General features: G+C 42.7%; 3 pseudogenes; all 3 read left to right on the forward strand.

The window, feature by feature from the left end:
• Window positions 1-1,341: 1,341 nt before the first annotated feature.
• Window positions 1,342-2,409, forward strand: LOC148026591 (NADP-dependent glyceraldehyde-3-phosphate dehydrogenase pseudogene; annotated as a pseudogene).
• An 8,514-nt stretch (window positions 2,410-10,923) lies between these two features.
• Window positions 10,924-11,477, forward strand: LOC148026592 (mitogen-activated protein kinase 15 pseudogene; annotated as a pseudogene).
• Window positions 11,478-11,764: 287 nt separating this feature from the next.
• On the forward strand, window positions 11,765-12,318 carry LOC148026593 (NADP-dependent glyceraldehyde-3-phosphate dehydrogenase pseudogene; annotated as a pseudogene).
• Window positions 12,319-25,457: the final 13,139 nt, after the last annotated feature.

The following is a 25,457-nucleotide window of genomic DNA, read 5'->3' on the forward strand; positions in this document are numbered from 1 at the left end:
GATATTCAGCTAGCTATTGATAGGTTGAAAGTTGCTAGACTTAGAAATAAGGACACGTTTCACAGAAGGCATCGCTTGCGGCCTAGAGCAGTAGAAGAGGGAGACTGGGTATTACTCTTTGATAGCAGCCTTGAAAATTTGCATACTGCACTTTGGAAGATGGTGAAAAGATGGTTTGGGCCGTATGACATGTCTTTGACAATGCAACATATGAGCTGATAGAATTGGATGTGACAGCGCTTAGAATGCCCATTGCAGGAAAAAGAATCAATATTTTCAAGAAAAGAGATGAGGAGGATTATGCATTGGAAGAATTTGCAAGAGAAGAGCAACGAGAAGAGACTCCAGTAGAAGAGACAGATAATACAACAGATAACCTTGCTGATATACTGGAAATAGACAATGAAGAGATTGATCTGTTTATGGATCTTGATGACAATGATCATGGGTAGTTGGCCCATCCGGAGGATGCGCAGGATCAGAGGGGGTGGATGTCGTGCTGCTGCATATTTGAGGTGTGGAATCCACCAAAAAGGTTGTGTGTGTGACATTCGTGTTTCATATACCTAGTAGTTGTGTTTGCATTTTGTTCAACGTGTGGCTTACCTGTTTGTGTACGTATGAACCCTAGTTTTCTCGTAAGTGTGTTTCCAGTTATCATCTCAAACCCGTATGTGTGCTGGGACTTCATTCCATTGTAAATAATATTATATGTGTGCATTTATCTCTACGTGTGAGTGAATGAATGCTTGTGTGTGTGTGTGTGTCAAAAATATTGAAAAAAAAACTGATGCCAAGGTAGTTTGCTAAAGCTGTCAAAGCGATACAAGAAATCATGGATCTAAGATAAGAAGAAATACAAGAATGCCCTACAAGTGGACAGCTAGGAGACTTGATGAATGGGTGAAGCTGCATCAGTTGGAACTTGATTCTACCGAACATGAGGGAGATGAAAAAGTTGATGATAAGGCTGGGAGCTTATCTATAGAGAGATACTTGATTACCACCCACATATGTTGAAAGAGTATTTGAACGGTACAGACAGCCCAAATTTTTTTTATCTTAGTTCCGTAGATCAGTTCAAAAGGCAAACTTTTTATCTTGAGAGTGGTGGAATGGTGCTTGCAGAACGACAACATGCCTCTTCACTACCAAGTATACTCCGGCAATTGATATTCGGAGCATTGGATGCATCTTTACAGAGATTTTAACTAGAAATCCTCTCTTTCGAGGCAAGAATGTAGTACATCACCTAGAACTCATAACAGATTTGTTGGGCACTCCGTCCTCAGAAGTGATAGAAAGGGTTTGTAATAAAAGGCAAGGAGGTATCTTAGCACCATGCCAAGAAAGGCACCTATACAATTCTCTCAGAAGTTTCCCAATGCTGACCCTTTTGCTCTTAGGCTTCTCGAGAAACTTCTTTCCTTTGATCCAAAGGATCGACCCTCTGCAGAGGAGGCTCTGGCAAATCATTATTTTAAAGGTTTGGCCAAGGTGGAATGGGAGTCCTTTGTCCAACCTGTTAGTAAGTTGGAGTTTGAATTTTAGAGGCGAAGGGTGTCCAAAGAAGATGTTAGGGAGCTTCCCAATTAAGCCTCTTGTTAAAGCTTAAGCACGCGGATAGCATGCTTTTTATCCGAAAGAAAATTGCGCTAAATCCTGCTTTCCCTGCGATTAGTCCTAGATTTAGCCTCAGTTTCGTGGATCCAATAGAAAGACACACTCTGATATGCGCCAAAAGCATGGATAGTCGTCCTGGGGGAGAAGAAGCTAGTCGTCTTGGGAAGAAGAAGAAGAGCTCGTTTGTTCATTTGTTCGATCGATACACCAATCGATGGTTCTGACCCGAAGATCAACAAGGCTGCAGCTATCTGGAAACAGTACAAGGACCCTATTGTAGAGTGCCTTGTCAAGGAAATTGCAAAGCCCTGGAAGAATGCCGCTACCGAGGTTGTTCGATCAGGAAATGAATGAAACAAACTAAGTCTTGCATCAAAGATACCCTTGGGAGTGGTGTTGGCTATTCTGCCTTTCAATTATCCTGTAAAGTTGGCAGTTTCTAAAATTGCACCTGCCTTAATAGCAAGAAATGCAATAGTCTTGAAGCCACCAATACAAGGTGCAGTTTCAGAGCTTCATATGGTTCACTGCTTCCATTTAGCTAGATTTCCCAAGGGTCTGATTAGTTGTATTACTGGGAAGGGCTCAGAGTTTCGTGATCTTCTGACTATGCATCCAGGGGTTAACTGCATGAGTTTCACTGGAGGTGATACATGTATTGACATTTCAAAGAAAGCAGGCATGGTTCCTCTTTAAATGGAGCTTGGTTGCAAGGATACCTGCATCTCACTTGAAGATGTTGACCTTGGTCTTTCAGGCTATCTACAAAAAGGGGAATACTCTTGAGTTTGAAGCAGTGTATTAAACCTTGAAGACTCTTGGGAAAATCTCTACAAAGCAAGTTCAAAGAGGATACTCTTGTTGGAAGATACTAGCAGTTGGATTAGCAGATTTTCTTGCCTTGATCATTTATTGGAGTTGAAGAAATTCTCTTGAAGACTGGGTGACATATATTGAAGCTCTTGTATTCTGATATAGATCTTGATATGGTTTTCTTGGGAGGATTGACTCTCTTGATTGATCATTATATTTGTAATCCGTCTTGCCGTTTGTACTTGAACCAAAATTGTAATACACTTAAACCTTGTCATCAAAGTCTCATCTTGTAACTTTCTCGATCTGATCTTCCATCTTGGAATTTTTGAAGGACCTTTGTGGTCGCGACTTTGTTTTCAAAAACCCTTCGACATCTTTGGTGAACCTGACGTGAAAGTGTCGCATTTAAAATTTTTTTAGGATGGGAGATACTTCAGCATCAACTTCAGCCCCTTCTAGGATTCCTACTTTGTCCTCTACTTCAACTTCGTCATCGACTTCTGCTTCAAGTACTTCTACAGATGATGTAAAGTAGATTTTGCAGAATATGTCTATGTATATCCAACTTCAAAATCAGCAAACACAATTGTATATGCAGCAACAACAGTAGTTACATCAACAACAGTTGTCTTAGCAAAGGAAACTATATTCGGAGCAAGAGAATGTAATCAGCGAAAGTAAGGCGATTGAAGCAGTCGAAAATGAAAAGAAGCTATTCGATGGCGGCTTATTTGAAGTTGTATGAGATTAAGATGGGATTTTTTCATACAACTTCAAATAAGCCGTAAACACATCCTTAAGCCACGATGGGTCCCCATAACCCTATTACATGCTCAAGGATACTATGAGGGCAACAATTGGATCTAGGTGCCCAAGACATCAGTCCTTTAGAACAAACCCCTTACACAGCTTGCAGCCACATCTGCTTCAAGCAGCGTGTTCACTAAACAACCGGCCATACCTAAGACCCAAGCTGTCAAATCTATGACAACCACACAAGCCGAAGCTCCAAAAACTAAGCCCATTTATCAGCCAAAGCTGCAACCTATTGGCTCTAAACCAGCCACTACTGATGCCAGAGCAAAGTCTCTAGAGACTCGACCAATCAATCCCGTGTAGCCTGAACCCACTATGTCTCTCGAGATCTCACAAACCTATCAACTTATGCAGCAGCTAGATGTCCCGCAATCATCTAATGCCACTGAGTCTTGCATGCTCAAAGCATATCACGATGAAGGTTGCATGTCTTCCACGCCACAATATGCACAACTAACCTTCTAGACAGATGCTCATCCCAAGGAGCAATCTAGCAGAACATCATCACTAATGCATCCATCTAGTCTATTCCACTACAGTGACTAGCAAGTCTGAACCCACTATGTCTCTTGAGATCTCACAAACCTATCAACTTACGTAGCAGCTAGATGTCCCACAATCATCTAATGCGACTGACTCTTGCATGCTCAAAGCATATCATGATGAAGGTTGCACATCTTCCAAGCCACAATATGCACAACTAACCTTCTAGATAGATGCTCATCCCAAGGAGCAATCTAGCAGAACATCATCGCTAATGCATCCATCTAGTCTATTCCACTACAGCGACTAGAAAGTCTTAGGCCTTCATATAAGCGACAATCATTTCTTGCTATGTCCAAGGACCTTGCTGCCAATTCAGGTGATGACTTGGTTACTTGCATTAAAATGCTTGACAACACATTCACGATCTTTGCTCAAAGTTATGAGTGGCTAGACCTTGACCTTCTTGATGAGCCACTTGCTTCTAAAGTCGGTGCTTTACCATGCACCTGGGATGAGTACGAGCTCATGACCATCAAATTCCCCAAGGTTGCAGCTGAGCTTATTGCTAGCGGTGATGTCTCAAAGGAGCAGGAAATCGTCGGCAGGATACTGACCTCATACCCAAAGCCTCCCAGCTCTGCACCAGTCCAAGAGCTTGAAGAGCTCTTGAGTCTTGCAAACTCTACCTCTTCATTCTTATAGCAATGGTATGCCTTACTCCTCCAATGGGAGTGGAAAGGTTGCCAAATTATGACGAATGTCGAGCAGCGACGTGTAATCAAGGCTGCGGAATATGACCCCACGTACATAGCTCCTACTTCTTTTAGGGTTATGGCCATCCTGCATAATAAACTACTTGATGACCATTTATTGGCCCATCCTTACATCCACCGATTCCTTACAGAAGAAGAGCTACACCTTGCTAGCCGCCTAAAATATGTCGATGTGCTACACGATGTCCTAACGTATATCACGCAAGCATCCATTAGACCGCATGAACTTGACCGTCATGCCCAATTGGAATACAACCCAAATTTCTACCAGTGGCTATTGTCAAACTAAACACACCACACTATGCTTTAACACCCTTGCCTCGTCCTATTCAATCCTAGGAAGGATTTTCATCTTTCCACGAGGGGGAGGGGGTAAGGTGATTAGGAAAACATAGCACTAAGAAAAAACATAATGAAGAGTTGAACTATGCATAAAAACTTAAGAACAAAGCTACTAGTTGAAATACGCCCCGCAGTCCAGGCAGAATGAACATTATCATGGGGATCATCCCTCTACAACAAACAATGCATGCCCCATCGCACCCCTCGTCATATGCACTTGTTGATAATCCACTTTTTAATATGTGTTATGAAAATAATTTTGTCTTGCCTTAGGGCCTACTTGGTTCACATTTTTTAGGTTCCCCACCAGTAGCCGTCATGGAGCACATATTGCAGTTGGCATGCAAGGAAGCTCTCCGCCCCGTCGGAGGGAGCATAAGGCATTAGCACCTCCATCAGAATGCTACGTGCCTACTCTAAACAGGTACGCGCCGAAAAGACACTGCCCAGGACGTAGACTGAAAACTCCCCAAGCCAAGAGGACGAAGGCTCAAGGGAGCACCCAGGGTGTAGCAACACCAGTCATGCAGGTCCCCCACCAGACGCTCGGGCACCAGGTGCTTGAAAGAGGAGAAGGCAGCTAGAAACGAGCGAGAATTTGATGAAACGTTTATGAGCATTCTTGAAACAGCTGCGGCCAGGAACTACACTATTTGGGTCCCGGCTGATATCTTTCCCGCATAGCCTTATAGGAGCCCACCACTGGCACAACCCTTGTCGTCTGATCACCCAGATTCACCATGTCTCATACGAATAGAATAGGCCCTATGTTGTATAAGTTGCTTGTCAAATACCATTTTGTCATAACTTTTTGTCCTTAAGTGGTTAAAGGGGTAGGCTCCCTAACTGTACAAACCTCCCTTACCTACTACTAATACATGCCACATCTTTAACAAGCACCGATGATATGCATTGCAGTTAGTACCATAGGATTTTGATAAAGTAATATCTTTTTGTGTTGCATCTATTCATTATAATCAATACATGTGACTTGCATATATTGTCACAAAGTATCAAGTGGATGTAGGATGACACAAGTCTTTGTACGAAAGTGTTCAATGCCCAAAGCATGATCAATGGCCACTCTCTCCTTCCTGGGTCAAACTCTACACCTGGCACTCACGGTAGTTGTTACCTCAATTGTACCAATATCTCACATTTCAAAGAGGTTTTGCAAAATCTCCAATGTATCTCTCCATCTCAACATCTGTCCCTCTAGCAACAAGGCTAGGACACAATCATCACTGTAATATCCAATTTGCAGCCTTTGAATCTTGATATTTCCCAATCCAATGGAAAGGCTGATAGCGTCAAAGTATTGCAATGGTTGTACTCATGTTATTCTTTAATTTAAAAAGAGAGAGAGAGAAAAGAAGTACCCACGATCGTAGCACAACACCTACGGGTCCTCAAATTAGGTACGCCCAGTGACCTTGGTCGGTTGGCTCCATCGTCCCTAGTCCCCTAGCCCTCTACACACCCCCCACAATTTTTCAAGGCACATCAAGGGCGGCAGGACATACCTCGGGGAGTTTGTCTTGCCTATGGTTAGACCTGTCACCCTGATCCATTTGCAGAATTCCTTTTTGTACTCCGCCTTAATACCATTGCAATCGATCGTGGTAAGCATTGCACGAATGGCCATGATAAGTACACTGTACTCGTCAAGCAAGCCCAGTAGCTACCAACCGAAAGTTCAAATCAATGTGTTCAATTATGTTACATCGTGCTGGCACAATGCAAAGGATATCTCATACATCTTCATGTGTACTTCTCCTCAAGATAGACAACTTTGCTTCATCCACACATTGTTACGAGGAACCAGACATGCGGTCTTCTAGCTACGTAATATCTAAGTATGCATGACCACTCACATAATATCTGCATCGAAATATATACACAGTTTGGGTCCTCAAGTGTAGGACAATACTCTCAGCTCGCATAGATCTTGACTTGTCTCCCAAACGAAAACACCATATTAGAGAATTTGGAAATTTCTGAAGTCCCAATTTCAAATAAGTGATAAATATTTGACCACTTGGCTAAATCTCGACCCATATTTGAAAGTATGATTTGGGAAGCTAGCTTATATAGTATTTAGGGTAGACTCCACCTTTAAGTAAGACAACAAGATTTGACCATGTGGTCAAATAATAAAGGTATTGGGGGTTCCCAAAGTGCATGGAAACTCCCGAATTCCCTAATATCGTGTTCTAATCAGACTATGTCTTGTGCACGATAAAAAGACTAGCACTACCCTAAGGGAGAGACCACATATGAGAGGTTTTCAATTGTACGTATTGAAGACTCCAATGAAAGGGTCGTTCACTCTTCATCGAAACTCACCTCTGAATTCTTATCCTTTATCATCCTGCAAGTCCGCCAAGAATTGTCATGTGCAGAATCCCCAAAAACCCATACCTATGCCAGCCATCAGTGCAATCCCCAACAAAGCACAGCCCTATCACCAACTCAAAAGGCCACCCAGCCACACCAACCCTACGGCCTTCCAAGGTACCACCCATCAGTGCCATGGGATTGGCACTCGGGTCTAGGAGGGGGGTAATGTTTATTGCAACACCAGCAATAGGAAAAAGATGAAAAATAGAAAAATCTGAGAAGCAGGAAAAGGCATAGGGCAGGCATGGAGAAGGCACCCAAAATAATAATAAGCCCAGAAAAAATCCAAAAGCATGGAAACAATAGCCAAAAGTCCAAGGCAGAACCGCCGAAGTTTGAAGGAGTTAAAAGCAAGAAAGCGCACCTTTAAATGCAAAGGCACTCTCAAATCCTTGTAAAAGAGATCCAGGCTCTCTCCTATGCAATTTTTAAACTTAGACGGGCAGTAGGACTAGCTAGGAAGTGAAAGAATAGAGAAAAAGGACAAGTTGGCCATGTAAAAATTGAGGATGACCACCCTGGAAAGTAGGACATGCATATAAACTTGAAAAGTAAATGAGAAGTTCATTCTTGTGTGTGGCAAAAAGCTTCTTCTTCTTCTTCTCTTCTTCTTTCCTTCTTGCTTTGCTTGAGAGAGGGAGTGAGTGAGTGTGTGGGAGTGAGGGAGTGAGCATGTGAGAGTGAGGGATCAAGGAGAAGAAGCTCCCCATCTCCTCTCTTAATCTTCTTCTCTTCTCTACTCTTCTCTTGTCTCATGCGGCTATGGCGGATGGATCTTGTTGAAGAGGGATTGAGGTTGCTTGAGCTTGCCTCAAGGATCAGGGAGCTACCGGCGTGCACGGGAGAGGAGGGTACTCGATCGGGCATCAAGGTAAGCTCACTACACCCCATAGGTAGGGAGGGTGTGTTGGCTATGTGAGAGGTAGCCATGGCCACTCGGCTTGAAACGCTTGACCAATAAGTGATCCGTAGGTCTCGGGGGTTGAGCTTGGTCCCTTCAAGCAGCCATGCTCTGATACTAGTTGAAAGGTGAGAATGATCAAAGCTTGCTTGGAAGACCTATGGCGGGAGAGCAAGAGCAAGAAAGAGAGACCAAAGGGGAACTCCAATAATCACAATGTGTGATCGAGCATTCCTTTAGTCAAGCTGTCCTAAAAGAATAAAGAATAAAGTGATGGTGATGGGCGCCTACCAGCTATACTGTGCAGTGGCGGGTACTATCAGTGTAGTGATACACGAGTGGCTAGGCAGAGGCGCCTTTACCCCCAACGCAGTAAGTCAATGAGCTATGGAATATCTAAATCACACAAGCAAGAGTGAAGACTCAAATGTATATGATTCTTAACAAAATCCAAGGGAATGTAAGAAGAAAGCTAATACTAAGGAGCCAATTTCATCGAGCAAATCTCACCTACTACCTTAAGCTCTCTACCATTCATGCATGAAGAGCAACAAATACCCAAGCATTTCAACCATATCTCAACTTCCAACTCTTCATCGACAACAATAGGTTCACAGCTTTAAATAAGTCTTAAAGATAGAATAAATCTACTTTCTCAAAACAAAGAAAGTCTTCTCAATCTAGCAAGTCCTAAAAAATCTATGATCCCTTTTGGTAAGGTTGGAAGCCCCATTGAAGGGCATTGTATTATTTTGAAAGAAGATGAGATAAAAAAAGAAAATCAAAATAAAAATACACATAGGATCACTACATGGCACTTAGGGATTCTCAAATTGGGTATGTCCAATGACCTTGGTTAGCTGGCTCCATTCCTAATCTCCTAGCTCTTTTGTTTAATTTCCCCACACTCACCTAGGGAACATCAAGGGTAAGACATACCTAGGAAGCATGCCTTCAATATGGCGTGATATTTTCCTTCTTTGTATCATGTCAATGCCTCTAACAAATCAAGGCAGAAAAGCATTGGAAGAAGAGACCATTCTCATCAATCTCACTAGAAGCAACTTCAATTACTAACAACTCTTAATTTTAGGCCATCCAGCTCCTATGACACATCTTATCGAGCATACTAATGAAGTCTTCAAAATTTTATTCAAGAGAAATTTTAGTTAATAAAACTAATGGTTTCTCCCTTCTCTTCATCAACAACACTATTATAAGGAACCAAAATGGCTATCTTCTAATTAAGTAATGCCTAAGTATTCATACGTACTAATGTAATATTTGTACCACAAATGATGCACAGTTTGGGTCCTCAAGCGCATGACAAAAATTCAAGTTTTCTTGGAGTTTGATCCATCTCCCAAATCAACAAATTATATCCTATGCACGATAAGAAGACTAGCACCTTCCCTTTGACCCACCATGAGAACTTACCAAGAGAATAATCATCATCGAAATCCACCAAAAGAATCCCCAAAAATAGTGACCAACTTTAGCGTCCACCACTCCAATAATAACTTATCTTATAACCAAAAGCTTCTATGCCATCTACAATCTAAATAACTCCTCCGAGGACAACACATAGTGATCCCTAGTATCCATATATTCAGTGCAAGTTGAAGCATGCCATCTATAATGGAATGTGCCATGGGATTGGCACTCATCGAGGAGGGGGATAATGTTAATATCAGGAAGTAAGAAGCATGGAACATGCAACCAAGCATAAGGAAGGGGCCTAAGCTTTTGAAAATGGTCTTCGAATTATCAATCACAACTTAACATACATGAAGCACTTACATTATTGAATTTTTAAAAAGTTGTAAAAATTGTATTTATTAATTTTGTAAATCTGAAAGTTGGGTATGATCGGCCCATGTAAGTATGATGATAGCATAGGATCTCATGGAAAATTTGTAAAGGTTGTGGTTGGTTCTCACCATAGGAAAAGCATGCAATGAGAGATGACTAGTCTTGATGATGCACTAAAGTGGGTTCGATACCCAAGAGGGATGGGGAAACCCTAACCTTAGAAATCATATATAAGGAGGATAAGATGAATAGAACGAGCTGTTCATGCATATGCAAACTTTGTGCACTTGCCTTCCTACTTTCATTGTGACAGAATGAGTGAGGGTGAGAGTGAAATATTGAGAGCAAGAGAGTGAGAGAGTGAGGGTGAGGGACCAAGAGGGTGAAGCTCTACTCATGTTATTGTGCTGTTGCGTATCCGAGGTGTGGAATCCACCAAAAAGGTTGTGTGTGTGACATTCGTGTTTTGTGTGTATCTAGTTGTTGTGTTTGCATTTTGTTCTGCATGTGGCTTGCATGTTTTTGTGTGTATGAACCCTAGTTTTCCCATAAGTGTGTTTCCGGTTATCGTCTCAAACTCACGTGTGTGCTCGGACTTTGTTCCATTGTAAATAATATTATTTGTGTGCATTTATCTCTACGTGTGTGTGAATGAATGCTTGTGTGTGTGTGTGTGTCAAAAATATTGAAAAAAAAAAACAATGCCAAGGTAGTTTGCTGAAGCTGTCAAAGCGGTACAAGAAATTTTGGATCTAAGATAACAAGAAATACAAGAATGCCCTACAAGTGGACGACTAGGAGACTTGATGAATGGGTGAAGTTGGATCAGTTGGAACTTGATTCTACCGAACATGAGGGAGATGAAAAAGTTGATGATAAGGCTGGGAGCTTATCTATAGAGAGATACTTGAGTACCATCCACATATGTTGAAAGAGTATTTGAATGGTACAGACATGCCAAATGTTTTGTATCGTAGTGCTGTAGATCAGTTCAAAAGGTAAATTTTTTATCTTGAGAGTGGTGGAATGGTGCCTGCAGAACGATAGCATGCCTTTTCACTGCCAAGTATACTCCGGCAATTGATATTTGGAGCATTGGATTCATCTTTGTAGAGATTTTAACTAGAAAGCCTCTTTTTCCAGGCAAGAATGTAGTACATCAGCTCGAACTCATAATAGATTTGTTGGGCACTGCGTCCTCAAAAGTGAGAGCAAGGGTCCGGAATGAAAAGGGAAGGAAGTATCTTAGCACCATGCCAAAAAAGGCACCTCTACAATTCTCTCAAAAGTTTCCCAGTGCTAACCCTTCTGCTCTTAGGCTTCTCGAGAGAATTCTTTCCTTTGATCCAAAGGATCGACCATCTGCAGAGGAGGCTCTGGCAGATCCTTATTTTAAAGGTTTGGCCAAGGTGGAGCGGGAACCATTTGTCCAACGTATTAGTAAGTTGGAGTTTGAATTCGAGAGGCGAAGGGTGTCCAAAGAAGATGTTAGGGAGCTTCCCTATTAAGCCTCTTGTTAAAGCTTAAGCAAGCGGATAGCATGCTTTTTATCCGGAAGAAAATTGCGCTAAATCCTACTTTCCCTGCGATTAGTCCTGGATTTATCCTCAGTTCTGTGGATCCAATAGAAAGACACACTTTGATATGCGCCAAAAGCATGGACAGTCATCCCGGGGGAGAAGAAGCCAGTCGTCGTGGGAAGAAGAAGAAGAGCTCATCTGTTCGTTCGTTCGATCGATACACTAATCGATGGTTCTGACCCGAGGATCAACAACGTTGCAGCTATCTGGAAACAATGAAGGACCTTATTGCAGAGTGCCTTGTCAAGGAAATTGCAAAGCCCTAGAAGGATGCCGCTACTGAGTTTGTTCGATCGGGAAACGAATGAAACAAACGAATTCGATCAGGAAACGAATGAAACAAACTAGTCTTGCATCAAAGATACCTTTGGGAGTGGTGTTGGCTATTCCGCCTTTCAATTATCCTGTAAATTTGCTAGTTTCTAAAATTGCACCTGCCTTAATAGCAAGAAATGCAATAGTCTTGAAGCCACCAATACAAGGTGCAGTTTCGGAGCTTCATATGGTTCATTGCTTTCATTTAGCTAGATTTCCCAAGGGTCTGATTAGTTGTGTTATTGGGAAGGGCTCAAAGATTGGTGATTTTCTGACTATGCATCTAGGGGTTAATTGCATAAGTTTCACTAGAGGTGATACATGTATTGACATTTCAAAGAAAGCAGGCATGGTTCCTCTTCAAATGGAGCTTGGTGGCAAGGATGCGTGCATTGTGCTTGAAGATGCTGACCTTGTTCTTTCAGCCTATCTACAAAAAGGGGAATACTCTTGAGTTTGAAGTAGTGTATTAAACCTTGAAGACTCTTGGAAAAATCTCTGCAAAGAGAGTTCAAAGAGGATACTCTTGTTGGAAGATACTAGCAATTGGATTAGCAGATTTTCTTGCCTTGATCATTCATCGGAGTTGAAGAAATTCTCTTGAAGACTGGGTGACATATTTGAAGCTATTGTACTCTGATATAGATCTTGATGTGGTTTTCTTGAGAGGATTGACTCTCTTGATTAATCATTATATTTGTAATCCGTCTTGCCGCTTGTACTTGAACCAAAATTGTAATACACTTAAACCTTGTCATCAAAGTCTCATCTTGTAACTGTCTCGATTTGATCTTCCGTCTTGGAATTTCGCAAGGACCTTTGTGGTCGCGAATTTGTTTTCGAAAACCCTTCGATATATTTGGTGAACCCGACGTGAAAGTGTCACATTCAAGAAATTTTCAGGATGGGAGATACTTCAGCATCAACTTCAGCCCCTTCTACGATTCCTACTTTGTCCTCTACTTTGACTCCGCTCATCGACTTCTACTTCAAGGACTTCTACAGATGATTTAAAGCAGATTTCGCAAAATATGTCTATGTATATGCAACTTCAAAATCAACAAACACAATTGTATATGTAGCAAAATAGCAGTAGTTACATCAACAACAGTTGTCTCAGCAAAGGCAACTATATTCGGATCAAGAGAATGCAATCAGCGCAAGTAAGGCGATTGAAGCAGTTGAAAATGAAAAGAAGCTATTCTATGGCGGCTTATTTGAAGTTGTATGAGATTAAGATGGGATTTTTTGGTATACTGACACGACTTATGAGAAAATATTTTCTTCGCCTTATCACACCCGCCTTGAGGGTAAAAGTGATTGATCTTTTCCTTCAAATTTTGCATTGGCAAGATTTTAAGAAGGCCCTGAAAGAGGAGTATTTTCTTGAGGACTTTGGGATGGCTACACGACGGTCATTCTAACAGTGGCTCTACATGCCAAACAAAGGTCTAGCTACTTCAGAATTGATACCAGAATTTGAAGAGAGGTATAGTCAGCTTGATGCCACTGAACAAAGAGCATTGGATATTGAGAAAGTTGAGCTTTTCTTGCAAGCTGTAGATGCTGCTCTTCAAGAAGAATTAGGAGAGCTTCTTGAGGATCGCACGAAGCCTATGGGTCTTAAAATAAATTGGCAGGATGCTCAGGATGCGGTCTCAACTTTGACCAAGAGGCGGATATGGAAGACCCACCTACAGAATGGATCTATGACTCCGACGTCATCTTCTGCTCCTATGTCTGCTTCTACCCCTGACATTTCCTCTCTTCCTCAACCAGTTACCTGGCCTATGCCAGTGCCTATTGTTTCTAATCCTCCCGCTCCTCCTATTCCTAGACCAATGCCAACTCCTTCTGCTCCGAAATCATCCGCTCCTTTGGTTCCTTCCTCTCTTGATGACATAATCAAAGGCATAACGGATTTGACATTGGAGTCAGTTAAAGCAGAATTGGTGGGAAAATTAAAAGAGCAAATTGTCTCGACCGCGCCTACTATTTCTTCTAGTGCTCCTAGTGCACCTAAGAGAGGTTGAAGATGTATTTGGTGTGATAGTATGGACCATAAGCATTGCAGGGATTGCGAATCTTTTCAAGATGCAAGGAGAAAGAAACTGGTATTTTGGGGACAAGATGGCAAGATCTGGTTGACTGAAACAGGAGCCCCGCTTGCTACCAATTTTGGGAAAGGCGGAATGAAGAAATTAGTAGATGACATGGCTACGCGTACTTCTTATGTGGCAGCTAGAGGAGATGCCTCTGCATATGGAGTCCAGATTGAGAAAGGTTCAGAGATTCAGTCAGCATTATGGACCTATGCTATAGAGATGGCAAACAAGGGGAAAATCCAGCAGACTGTTTTAACTAGTGCAGGTTCTAGCATTAGATCTAAGACACGTTGAGATTCGAGGTACACTATTTATAACTACTTGGCTAAGTCTCAGGGAGCAGATGCACTTGTTGAGGAGAAGCGTAAGAGAGATGAAGAGAATCCAAATGCAGCTAAAAATACTAGAGGGGGTGAGTTTGTTACTCCACCTACTGTAGGGCCGTCTTCGAGACCAGGGCCAGAACGAAAAATGGAGGATGCTTAGAAGAAAGAAAAGAGGCAGGAACCTAGACAAAGAAAGCAGCCATGATTTAGATTAATGTTCCATATTGATACATCTATACGGACATGAAGAAAATCTTTAATGACAAGATACTTGGCAGTCAGGTGACTTTTACTATTTCTGAGGTTTTGGGCATCTTGAAAAGAGAGTTTCAAGATCACTTCCAAGAAGTTGTGAAGAGAAAAAGACATACATTGCCTACTACTGATACACAAGGAGTTTTGATTGGGGAGCTGGATGAGGATGAGGATGAGGTTATGGTGGAGAATGCGTCTATTTTTCCGCAGATAGAGAAGAGGGTTCAGCCTATGCATTATGCTGAAACTGATGAGCTTATCTTGGTACCGAGCAGTCACTTTTTGCAGAGTCATTGGGCTAGGGCAACTACAGAAACAATGGTAAACATTGGAGAGAAACAGGTGCCTTATGTTGCTTTGGTGGATCATCTTCAGAGATTAATCTCATAATTGGTGGAGTTTATGAAAGTAATAGATGGCCTATGGATGCAGAGCATGGGTGGCATATGAGAGCCGCCAACAACACTGCAGGTGATTTGTATGCTGCCTGTCCTAGTGTCAGAATTTCTATTGGAGATGTAGAGGAGGATTTCCATTTCTTTGTGCAGGATTCATGCTCTTACCCCATAATCCTAGGACAACCATTCATCATAGAGATGTGCATGGAGACGAAAGTAATGGATGACAGATTTGCTTATGCATGGATTCACAGTAAAGATGGTATGAGAGCAGTCCAGTTTATGACTGTGTGTGTAAATCATGCTAGAAATAGGGATACTCTTCGAGTTGCGCCTTTGCCCACTGCAAGGGATTCAGATTTTTATTAGGTACCCCTGTTCTGTGAGACGATGGTGGTACAGAGCAGAGGAGATTGAAGTTCTCACCTCCTAGAAGCAGTGTTTTCTCCTCCAAATTTTTTGAAATTTCAGCAAATAGTTCGATGAGTTATCAGAATATTTTTGAGTTGCCTACAGCTGCCAGGCAGTACATATATATGAAGGAGAAAGATTTGAAAAATGCAGGTATTTTAGAGGATGATGAGCATATAGATGGGATGTATGATAGTATGGTTTGTGCATATACGATGATAGAGATGGAAAATATACTAAAAGCTGACATGCAGAGTTGTCCCAATAATGTATCAGTGGTGTCCCTGGACATGTTTCATGAAATTTCCAATTTTGTGTCACAGATAGAGTCAGAGACCGAGGTGACTCAGCAAAAAGTGTTGAGTGCTGAAGAAATTCAGCAAACAGAATTTTTGACTGATTATGATCAGCCTACAGAGACACAGAGGACTAAAAACTTTCAGCCCCAATAGAGTTTATTGCTAAAATATTTTAGCATCCAGAGTTTAGGGCTGTTCCTATGCAATCCATAGAGCAGAGGGCTGAGGGCCACTAGAGGGCAGAATTGCTGATTTACAGCAAGATTTGAGTAGTGCAGAGGATCATAATGAAGCCAAGGTTGACATGAAATACAAGACTGTGGATAAGAAGGTGAAGTCGGTAGCTAGACTGCTTCCACCTTGACAGTGATCAGCAAATAGAGAGGGCTGCCAAGCAGCAAATTTTGAGGGACCCAGAGCATGTAGGCCATAAATTTTCAGCAGAGACTCTTGCTCAATTAAAAATTGGAAATGGTGATTTCTTGCTACCTTCAAAGAAGCAGTGCTTTCAGGATATGCTTGAGCAACATGGAAGGGGGTTTGCTTTCTTCTCGCATGAGATTGGTTGTGTGAATCCGGATATTGTTGCCCCTATGGTGATCTTTACTATCCCTCATATTCCTTGGAACCTCCCACCTATTCAAGTGCCTAGGGCACACTTGCCAAGGCTAGTTGACTTGTTGAATGAGAAAAATTGGATGGGAATCCTAGAGCCGTCATCTGCCCCATACTCAAATAGGTGGTTTACGGTTCCAAAGAAGAATGGCTCTCCGATTTATACAGGACATGCAGCCAGTAAATAGAATTACTATCAGGAATGTTGGTATAGGTCCAGTTGTGGATGAGTTTGCCAAAGCATTTGCTGGACGTGCCATCTATTCTTTAGGTGACTTGTATTCGAGTTTCAGCTGCCTTGGAAAGCAGGGACCTAACCACTATGAGAACTCCTATTAGGCTTGTTAGGATGTGTACCTTGCCTCAAGGTGCCACTAATTCTGTCACGCATATGATGAATGCCATGCATAAGGTCCTTCGCGAGTACATACCTCAGCTTACCATGCCTTTCTTGGATGATGTGCCCATTAAGAGATCTACAGAAGAAGAGAATAATGAGAGTCTAAATGAGAAGGGATGCAGATACTTTGTGGCTGATCATATTGCAGCTTGTGAAAAGATTTTGGCCAGGTTAGAATGAGTGAAATTGACAGTATCAGGGTAGAATTATGTTTTCAGAGTAAATGAGGTCGTCATTGTTGGACATATGTGTGGGTATTATGGCAGAAAACCTTCACCTGCGAAGGTGGATTTTATAGGAAAGATTATAGACACATAACCGACGTGCCATCCATATCTACGGGTGTAGTGAGCTTACCTCCGTGCCGTTCGAGTTACCTCCTCTCCCGTGCACTCCGGTAGCTCCACGATCCAAGTGCAAGCTTCAAGCAAGCTCCATCTTCAAGCTCCATGCTCCAAGCTCCATTGCCGCGAGCAAGACAAGAGAAGAGAAGAGAAGATGGAGAGCTTCTCCTCCTCAGTCCCTCACCCTCACACACTCACTCCCTCACACTCTCACACTCCCTCTCTCAAGCACAAGCTCAAGCAAGCAACAAGAAGAAGAAGAAGAAGAAGAGGAGAGCTACTTTTGGCCACACACAAGAATGAGCTTCTCATTATCTTTTCAACTTTATATACAAAACCCTAAATCCCTTCTAGGCGGTCATCCCTTTTTCCCCTTTTTACATGGTCGGTCATAGCCTAGGCCCTTTTTCCCCTTGTCCTTCTATCTTCCTAGCTTCCTTTCCACCGCCCGTCTACATTTACAAATTGCACGGGTGAAAGCCCGGCGCTCCTTGAATTAAACCATGATGCGCTTGCGCTCTTTTGCAAAAGTTTTGACTTGTGCTTTTCCTTGTGTGCCTTTCTCCCTTATTTAGGACTCTTCTCCTTGTGCGTCTTTGTCTTCCATTTCTCTTTGCCTTTGCCTTGGCCTTTGTCTTTGTCTTCTTCTTTAGCTTTTTCAAATTTTCCACCTTCGTTCATTTGAGGGTTAACATTACCCCCCTCCTAGATGAGTGCCACTCCCATGGCACTCACCGTCGTAGGTAGCAGGCGGTAGCATGCACCGAAGACGTAGGTGATAAGGACATCTGTGGTTTCCGTGGAGGAGTGTTGGTGGTGGTGTGGAAGAAGGTCCTGGGGGCCTGTTGGTGGCCAAGGTGGCTGGTGGAAGGTTGTTGGAGTTGGTGGTAGGGCTATTCTATGTTGGGGATTGCATTGATGGCCACCACAAGTGTTGATTTGTTGGGGATTCTGCTCATGACGATTCTTTGCGGGCTTGTTGGATGGTAAGGGATAAGCATTCAGAGTTGGGTGTTTTGTTGGAGTCTTCAACACTTGCAAGTGAAAACCTCTCATGTGGTCTCTCCCTAAGGGTAGTGCTAGTCTTCTCTATTGTGGACAAGACATAGTGCAATTAGTCTGGGAGACAGGTCGAACTCTAAGCATGCTGAGAGTATTGTCCTGCACTTGAGGACCCAAACTGTGTATATACTTCAGTGCAGGTATTATGTGAGTGCTTGTGCATACTTAGATATTACTTAGTTAGAAGACTATCGGCTTGGTGCCTTGTATAGCAATGGGTCAGTGAAGCAAGGGGCTAAGTTGATGGAAGATTTTATCGATGAAGATAGGGAGTACACTTGAAGATTGCTTGAGACATCATTATAGTCTTGTCAAGGCCATGTAGCGTAATTGAGCTCCTTGATGTCTAGCTCTTGGTAGCTAGTGACTACTTGTAGTGCTTGAAAAGTATGGTGTACTTTTCCATTGTGTTTCATGCCTTGCTTACCATTGTTGATTGTAATGGCATTGAGATGAGTGCAAAAGAATTGTGCAAGTGGTTCAGGGTGATAGGTCTAACCATAGGCGAGGCGAGCTCTCGAGGTATGTACTGCCCTTGATGTGCCCTGAATAATTGTGGGGGATGTACAAAGGGCTAGGGGATTAGGGACGGAGCCAGCCAACCAAGGTCACTGGACTTACCTAATTTGAGGACCCCTAGGTGCGCTGTTGTGATTGTGTGTGTGTTTTTCTTTTTGCTTTTCTTTTCTTTTCTTTTCTTTTCTTTTTCTTTTTTTCTTTCTTTCCTCTTTTTTGTTTCCTTTTTTTTTGTGGTGGAAAAATGAATACAATCAATGCCATACTTTGAGGCTGTTAGCCTTTCATTTGGATTTGAGAAATGTTGGGATTCAAAGGCTATGAAGAATGGATATTACAAAGATGATTGTGTCACTAGCCTTGATGCTAGAGGAACTATTGTTGAGATGAAGAGATACACTTGAGATTTTGCAAACCTCTTTGTAACATGTGAGACATCGAACAATTGAGGTAGCACTTGGAGTGAGCTGTGCATGGACAAGGGCAGAGCATCTTGCAAATTGAATCTTGGATGATGAAGAGACGTTCGCCCTTGTTGAGAGCGTGGCTCCTACCTGAACATAGAGTTTGGCCAAGAAGGAGGAAGTAATCGATGATTATGCTTTGGCCATGCTCAGTTGCAATATGTGCTTTTCTGCAGAGGTGTCTTTGGGTTCTCATCCAGTGGCGTTTCCGTCATGCCTTTTTTTTTTAGTATTCTTGTCACTTCCTCCATAATGGTTCTTTGTGGGGTTGGTGGTTTTGCGGTGACTTGGATATTAAACGCTTCTAGACGTTGACCTGTGTTATTCTGCACCAACTTGTCACTTCATGAGAGTACATGCTCGCTTGCGTTAAGTACATCGGATCAATGCAATCATGTTAAGACATAAGTTTTCAGAATGCTATGATGTATATTGGGATGCCTATTTCATTGCTTGTTAGGGTCACATACATTAACGAGAGGTAACGGGAATGTGTACAAGTGGGGATCTTGCCCCTTTACTCATCAAAAAACAAAATGTTCTGGCATGCTGACTTGTCAAGCTACTTGTACATCATAGGGATTTAGTCGATAGGTACAAGGCGGGGTGAGTCCGGTTGGCTAGGCGACCGGGGCGGTGTTAGTGCGGGGCTCCCATGAGGCTGGGCAGGGAACATGTCAGCCGGGACATGAATGGTGTAGTCCCGGGCCGCGACCGTTTCCAAAATGTCCTTAAACAGTTCATTAAATTCTTACCTGTCCGGGCTGCCTTTTCTGCCCTTGAGCATCTGGTGCCCGAGTGTACGTTGGGGGTTTGTGCCACTAGCGTTGCCACCTGCTGCGCGTTTCTTTGAGTCTCGACTTTCTTGACTCTAGGATTCTTTGGCCTTCATCCGGGACGGTGTCGCTTAGGGCCTCGCTTCTTGGCATACCTCTTGAGGGTGGGCACATAGCGCTCCGGTGGAGAGGTGTGTGCCACATGCTCCCGTCGTCTGTAAAGAGCATCTTTGCATACCAGATGTCCATGGTTCTCCATGTGTTCTATCTGGAAGCCTGCAAGATGCAATCCAATGGTTAGACCTTGATACAGGATACAACTGTTCGCATGGAAGGGATTTTAGTGTGGTTTATCAAGCGCATATGACAAGGGGAGGGGTGAGGCATGCTGTGTTTGTCCTAGAGGGATGGCCCCCATGATGATGTTCATTTTGCCTCCAGCCATTAGCAGATATTGGCTTATGCTAAGTTGTGTGGACTGGTTGTCATGGAGTGGGATAGGGCACATCCTCGGAAGGATAGACCAAAAAAGGGAAGAAGGTGTATAGAAAGGGACTGCACCCTGTCTACATCATCAGTGTTATTGGTCAAGGCTTCCTATGGCAGTAATATGGGTTGCATGCTCTTCACTTGGAGATGGGGATGGTCACATGGATTTTAAATGTGTGATGAGAGGAGGACTTAAGGAGCTTAGCCTGTTAGACCCAACTCTTGTCCTTGCGCTTGACTATCATTGCTTGTGTGTGTTGATATTGTTTATATAAGGTGACACAAGAATCAGTGTTTATATATATACATAATGTCACTTCACGAGGATAAGAACCAATTGTAGAACTGGGGGTTGTACTGGAGCGTGGCACACGCATCCATCACTCGTGGCAGCTTACTTAGTACCAATAGATATTTTGCCACATCAAGCAGCATGGACCCTTGTCCGAGTCTACTGGCAACATGTAACTCCTCCTCAGTGAGAACCTTATCAAACAGAGAGTTTTCTTGGCTAGGTTCAGCCAAGTCCCTACCCCGAATGGCAGTCAACACTGGTAGGGAAGTTGGTGCCACATAGGTTGGGTCCCTTTGGGATCGCCATTTGGCCAATCGCTCTTGAGAGACTGTCATGATCTGAGCCCCTAGTTCGGCTATTACAACGTGGTTTTCACACCAACGCTGTTCAAATTGACTTCGGCCTGCTCTAACAGTCGCTTTAGTTGCTCTAGGTCTATGAGATTCGGTCGGCAGAGCACTTCATTAAACGTGATGGTTAAGCGCAGTTCGTTACCCTTAGTGTCAGGGATGAGTTGCACGCGTTCATGTAAGATCTTGTTATAGTGCTCATCAAGATATTCTTGCTCTTCCCAAGATAAGGGGAATGGCAAGTATTCTTCAAGTTGCTCCTTAGGGCATGCGCCCATGTCTGCAAGGATGTAGATACGTGTGAACACTATTAGAGGCATAACCTTAGGGATTATTTATCACTTTAGTTTGAGCCTTAGGGAGTAAGGGATATGTAGGGGTGTTAGTTGTATCTTTTTGAATGGAAGAGTCATGAACCTTTTGGATGTAACTATTCGTGGAAGGAAGAGAGAATGGGAATGCGCTGCTGTAGAAGACAGTTCTGTTTTTGAAAATGAAAGGATGTAACCTGATTTTGCCTGTGTATATCTGATTCTCTGTACTGTATTCCGAATTATCTGATTCCATTGATAAGGTTAATGGTGATGAATAGTGAATATTGAATAGCGTATCGTGATCAGAATGTGTATCTGAGAAGTTAGATTATCAACATTTAGAACCAGATTTTGATTATCTGTTATGTGTTGAGAATCAGCAATCACACTCAAACAGCCTCTTTGTATGGAGTCTCAGGGTCAAGGACATGCAGGCTAACTTATCCCATATGCACAATGGTGCCTACTGCAGTTTCCTACTTTCCTATAAAGCATTGTACTTGCTTCCTTTCTTAATAAATGATAGTACTCTTTTCATTTCAGTAAAGTGTCAATGTCATTGTCCACATACACAAGATTGTGTTTATGAGTCCAAGTCTCAATCTTGGAACCTAATTCACTTGTGTAACAAACAGTGTCCATTCCATCATGAGTCTACACTTCTCCTTCCATCCTCCATAGCTTCCGGTTATGTCATGCTCTAGATCCCGCATTTCTAACATGGTATCAGAGCCTAGTTGGGCATGGCATTGCTTCTCCAGCCTCTCTTGATTCTTCTGAACCTCCATCCAGCTCAGTGTCAGTGTATGACTTCTTTTCTCAACTCTACTCTCACTGAAGCTTCCATGGCAGCCATAGCCAGCAGCACCCTGTCAGATTGAACTGCTTATATCTCACTCCACAGGTCAAATCTCTTGGATCTTTCTTCTGGAAAAGTATTCCCCAACTCATAAAGCTTCCCTGTATCACATCAATCCAGGACATTGGACCATCTAGAGCTCAGCATTGTGAAAATCCCCAATCTCTGCTCTGTGTCTGCCATAGCCAGACAGGACCTACCTTGCTTGGAGCTTCCATAACTCTTCAACCAGGCCATTTCAGCCCACGATTTCTTCTGGAGAGTTGTTCCTCTACTCAAGGCGCTTCATCTTGGCACAATAATCGATGACATTGATGCTCCCTGGCTCCAGCATTGCAGAAATTGACTGTCGCTGTCCAGATCTGCGCCGATTCTGTTCGTGGCCTCTGCGTGCGCCGTACAGCCCGCGATCTGCACAATCTCCATGGATCTTTGGTAGCCCATGACATAAGCTTCCTAGATATGTAAAAAGTTTTGAAAATGATGCACTGTAGCTCCTGCAATAAGCAAAAAACCAGGGCCCTGTCTCAGAAACCCTAATTCCACCATAGCCAAAAGCTTCAAAATCTTGACATTTTTCACTGTTTCTCTCACTGAAGTTATCAACAGTGATTTTAATCACTGAGCAATACTCTCTGAAGTTTGTTAAAGTACTGTCACTCAGATCTGAAGACATCAGCATCAAATCAAGAAGGGGAAGATCACTTGGAGTAAAAGACTTTTGCAGATTTGGTATTCATTAACACTCAGTTAGTGCTTTTTAGCACTTGTGTCTCTCAATCAATTCTTCTGTTGCTCAAATCTAATAAAGTCTGAAGTTGATTTGCTTCTGTTCCCGTAAATCTAACATGGGCAAAGACTCGCCAAATGCTCGATTCAAAGGAGTCGGATTCCACACTTGACAAACCCGCATCAAGCTCATCCTGATGAAGAAGGGTCTCTGGGCCATCACAAATGGCAAAGAGAAGAAACCGCGGGACGCGGACCTTGCAACTACTTGGCAAAAGAATGATGACAGAGCCCAGGCCATTATCAAATTGGAGCTAGATGACAGTTATATCCATCACGTGGATAACTGTGAGACCTCACAGGATACATGGAAAAGACTTGACACCCTGTTCGGTGCACAATCTAAATCATCAAAGTATGGTCTCCTAATTGAATTCTTCAGGCTTGAAATGAAGTCCAGCGCATCACTTGCCACACATCTTAATTACATGGAAGGACTCCTAACCTAACTTGCAGGAATCAACATTAAAATGGATGAAGATGTTTGCATCGGTGTTCTACTTAAGAGCTTGCCTCCTGAATATAATAACGTATCAACAACTTTAATCAACATGCCAAATCCTGAACTTGTTGATATCCAGGCATCACTGTTAGAAGAAGAAAAGAAGCTAAAAACTAAAGAAGAACCAAGTATCTCTAGAGATGAGCATGCATTATATGTTGGCAACAGGTACAAAGGCAAGAAAGATCAGCTCTTTTGTGACTTCTGCAAAAGGACCAGACACACCGAGAAGTTCTGCCACGCAAGAAAGAGATCCCAAAAGGCCTATCTAGTCGCAGTCAAAGAAGAAGAAGAAAATGAAGCAAAGGAAGAAGAAGATGAAGATCACCAGGATCGGAAGGACAAGACTCATCAGTCCTTGTACTCTCATAATTCTGATAGACTGTTTTAATAGCCTTGTATTTTTCCTTGCCCTAATGCTTCCTGCCATAAGCTATGTAAACTCCTTATGTAACTTGGCATTACAGTCCCTGTACACTTTGTGAGGCCCCTGTTACAGCCTCTGGATGTCCACCATGTTTATGGTACCCACACTTAGCTTTTTCTGCGACAGCCTCTGGTGTTTTGCCATGTCTGTGGTATACCCACACTTTGCAGGTGGTTCTCATTACAGCCTCTACACACTTTGTGCCTTTCCTAGTTGTGATTGAGGAGGGGTGTTGAGAATCAGCAATCACACTCAAACAGCCTCTTTGTATGGAGTCTCAGGGTCAAGGACATGCAGGCTAACTTATCCCATATGCACAATGGTGCCTACTGCAGTTTCCTACTTTCCTATAAAGCATTGTACTTGCTTCCTTTCTTAATAAATGATAGTACTCTTTTCATTTCAGTAAAGTGTCAATGTCATTGTCCACATACACAAGATTGTGTTTATGAGTCCAAGTCTCAATCTTGGAACCTAATTCACTTGTGTAACAAACAGTGTCCATTCCATCATGAGTCTACACTTCTCCTTCCATCCTCCATAGCTTCCGGTTATGTCATGCTCTAGATCCCGCATTTCTAACATTATGGAGGTTTTGTATCTGTTTGGTATATTAAGGGTGGAAATTGGCCCTGAACCCTTGGCGATCGTGCGAATCTTCATTGGGCGATAGGCGGAGATACAGAGAATGAATCGCGCCAGTGCAGGAATTCCGTTTCAAAAAATAGGTGGCAATGGGAACCTGGCTTCAGGAATTCAAGCACTGGACCACTGAGGAAGAGGAGTTTGAAGAATTTGCCCAAGCCCTACTGCACGAAATCGAGTACTGGCAAACAGAGCAAGAGGCGATTCAATTGTATAATCAAGTATTTCTGAACGTTGATTTTCCTGAATTGCCTGGAGACCTTGGCAGAAAAGTTAAAGGGCTGGTGTGGAAGGCAAAATTCAAACATTTTAAGTTATTCCCTACGGAGTCTCTAGAAATAGCCTGGGAATGGTTTTGGGGAGAACAGTGCTTATGCAGATTTCAACATTCATATGACTTGAGGGATGCACCTAGAAAGTGCAAGGGGCCTTGGTCTAAATTCTATGGGTGTGTCTGCCACTGTTGTGAGTATTGTTTACCTTGGAACTGAAGACAGATAAGCCTGAAGATGTGTAGTGCATGTCTGCTGAAAAGTACAGAGGTGAGGGGTTTGGACCTTATTATACCAGGTTACAAGCCAAATTAGAACAGGAAGAGAAGCAAAAATAGAAGGAGCATCAAAGGTCAAATAGTGGAAGTCAGGTTGATACCCTGGATTTGGGTTATCTAAGTGATCAGGAAGCCCAGACAGAGGAGGCAGGACCAAGTCAGAGATCAGGAAATGCAGAGGATTCTCAGCAACATGTTGTTCAGGCAGTACCAATCACACCAGGATCAGAAGAAAGGGACAGAAACAGATTCCTGGGTGCATTGGCACTAACCCAGCTTCATAAACAGACAAGGAGGAAGCTGAAATTTAATCCATTGTCTAAACCAGTGATCAGGAAATAGACTGCAGCAATAGTAATACCAGGACCAATGGCACAACCTATTAACCTAGCAAATCTCAGA

This window comes from Lygodium microphyllum, chromosome 13 (assembly GCF_053477565.2).
Source record: "Lygodium microphyllum isolate KBCC chromosome 13, Lygodium_microphyllum_v1.1.10, whole genome shotgun sequence".
NCBI lineage: Eukaryota > Viridiplantae > Streptophyta > Polypodiopsida > Schizaeales > Lygodiaceae > Lygodium > Lygodium microphyllum.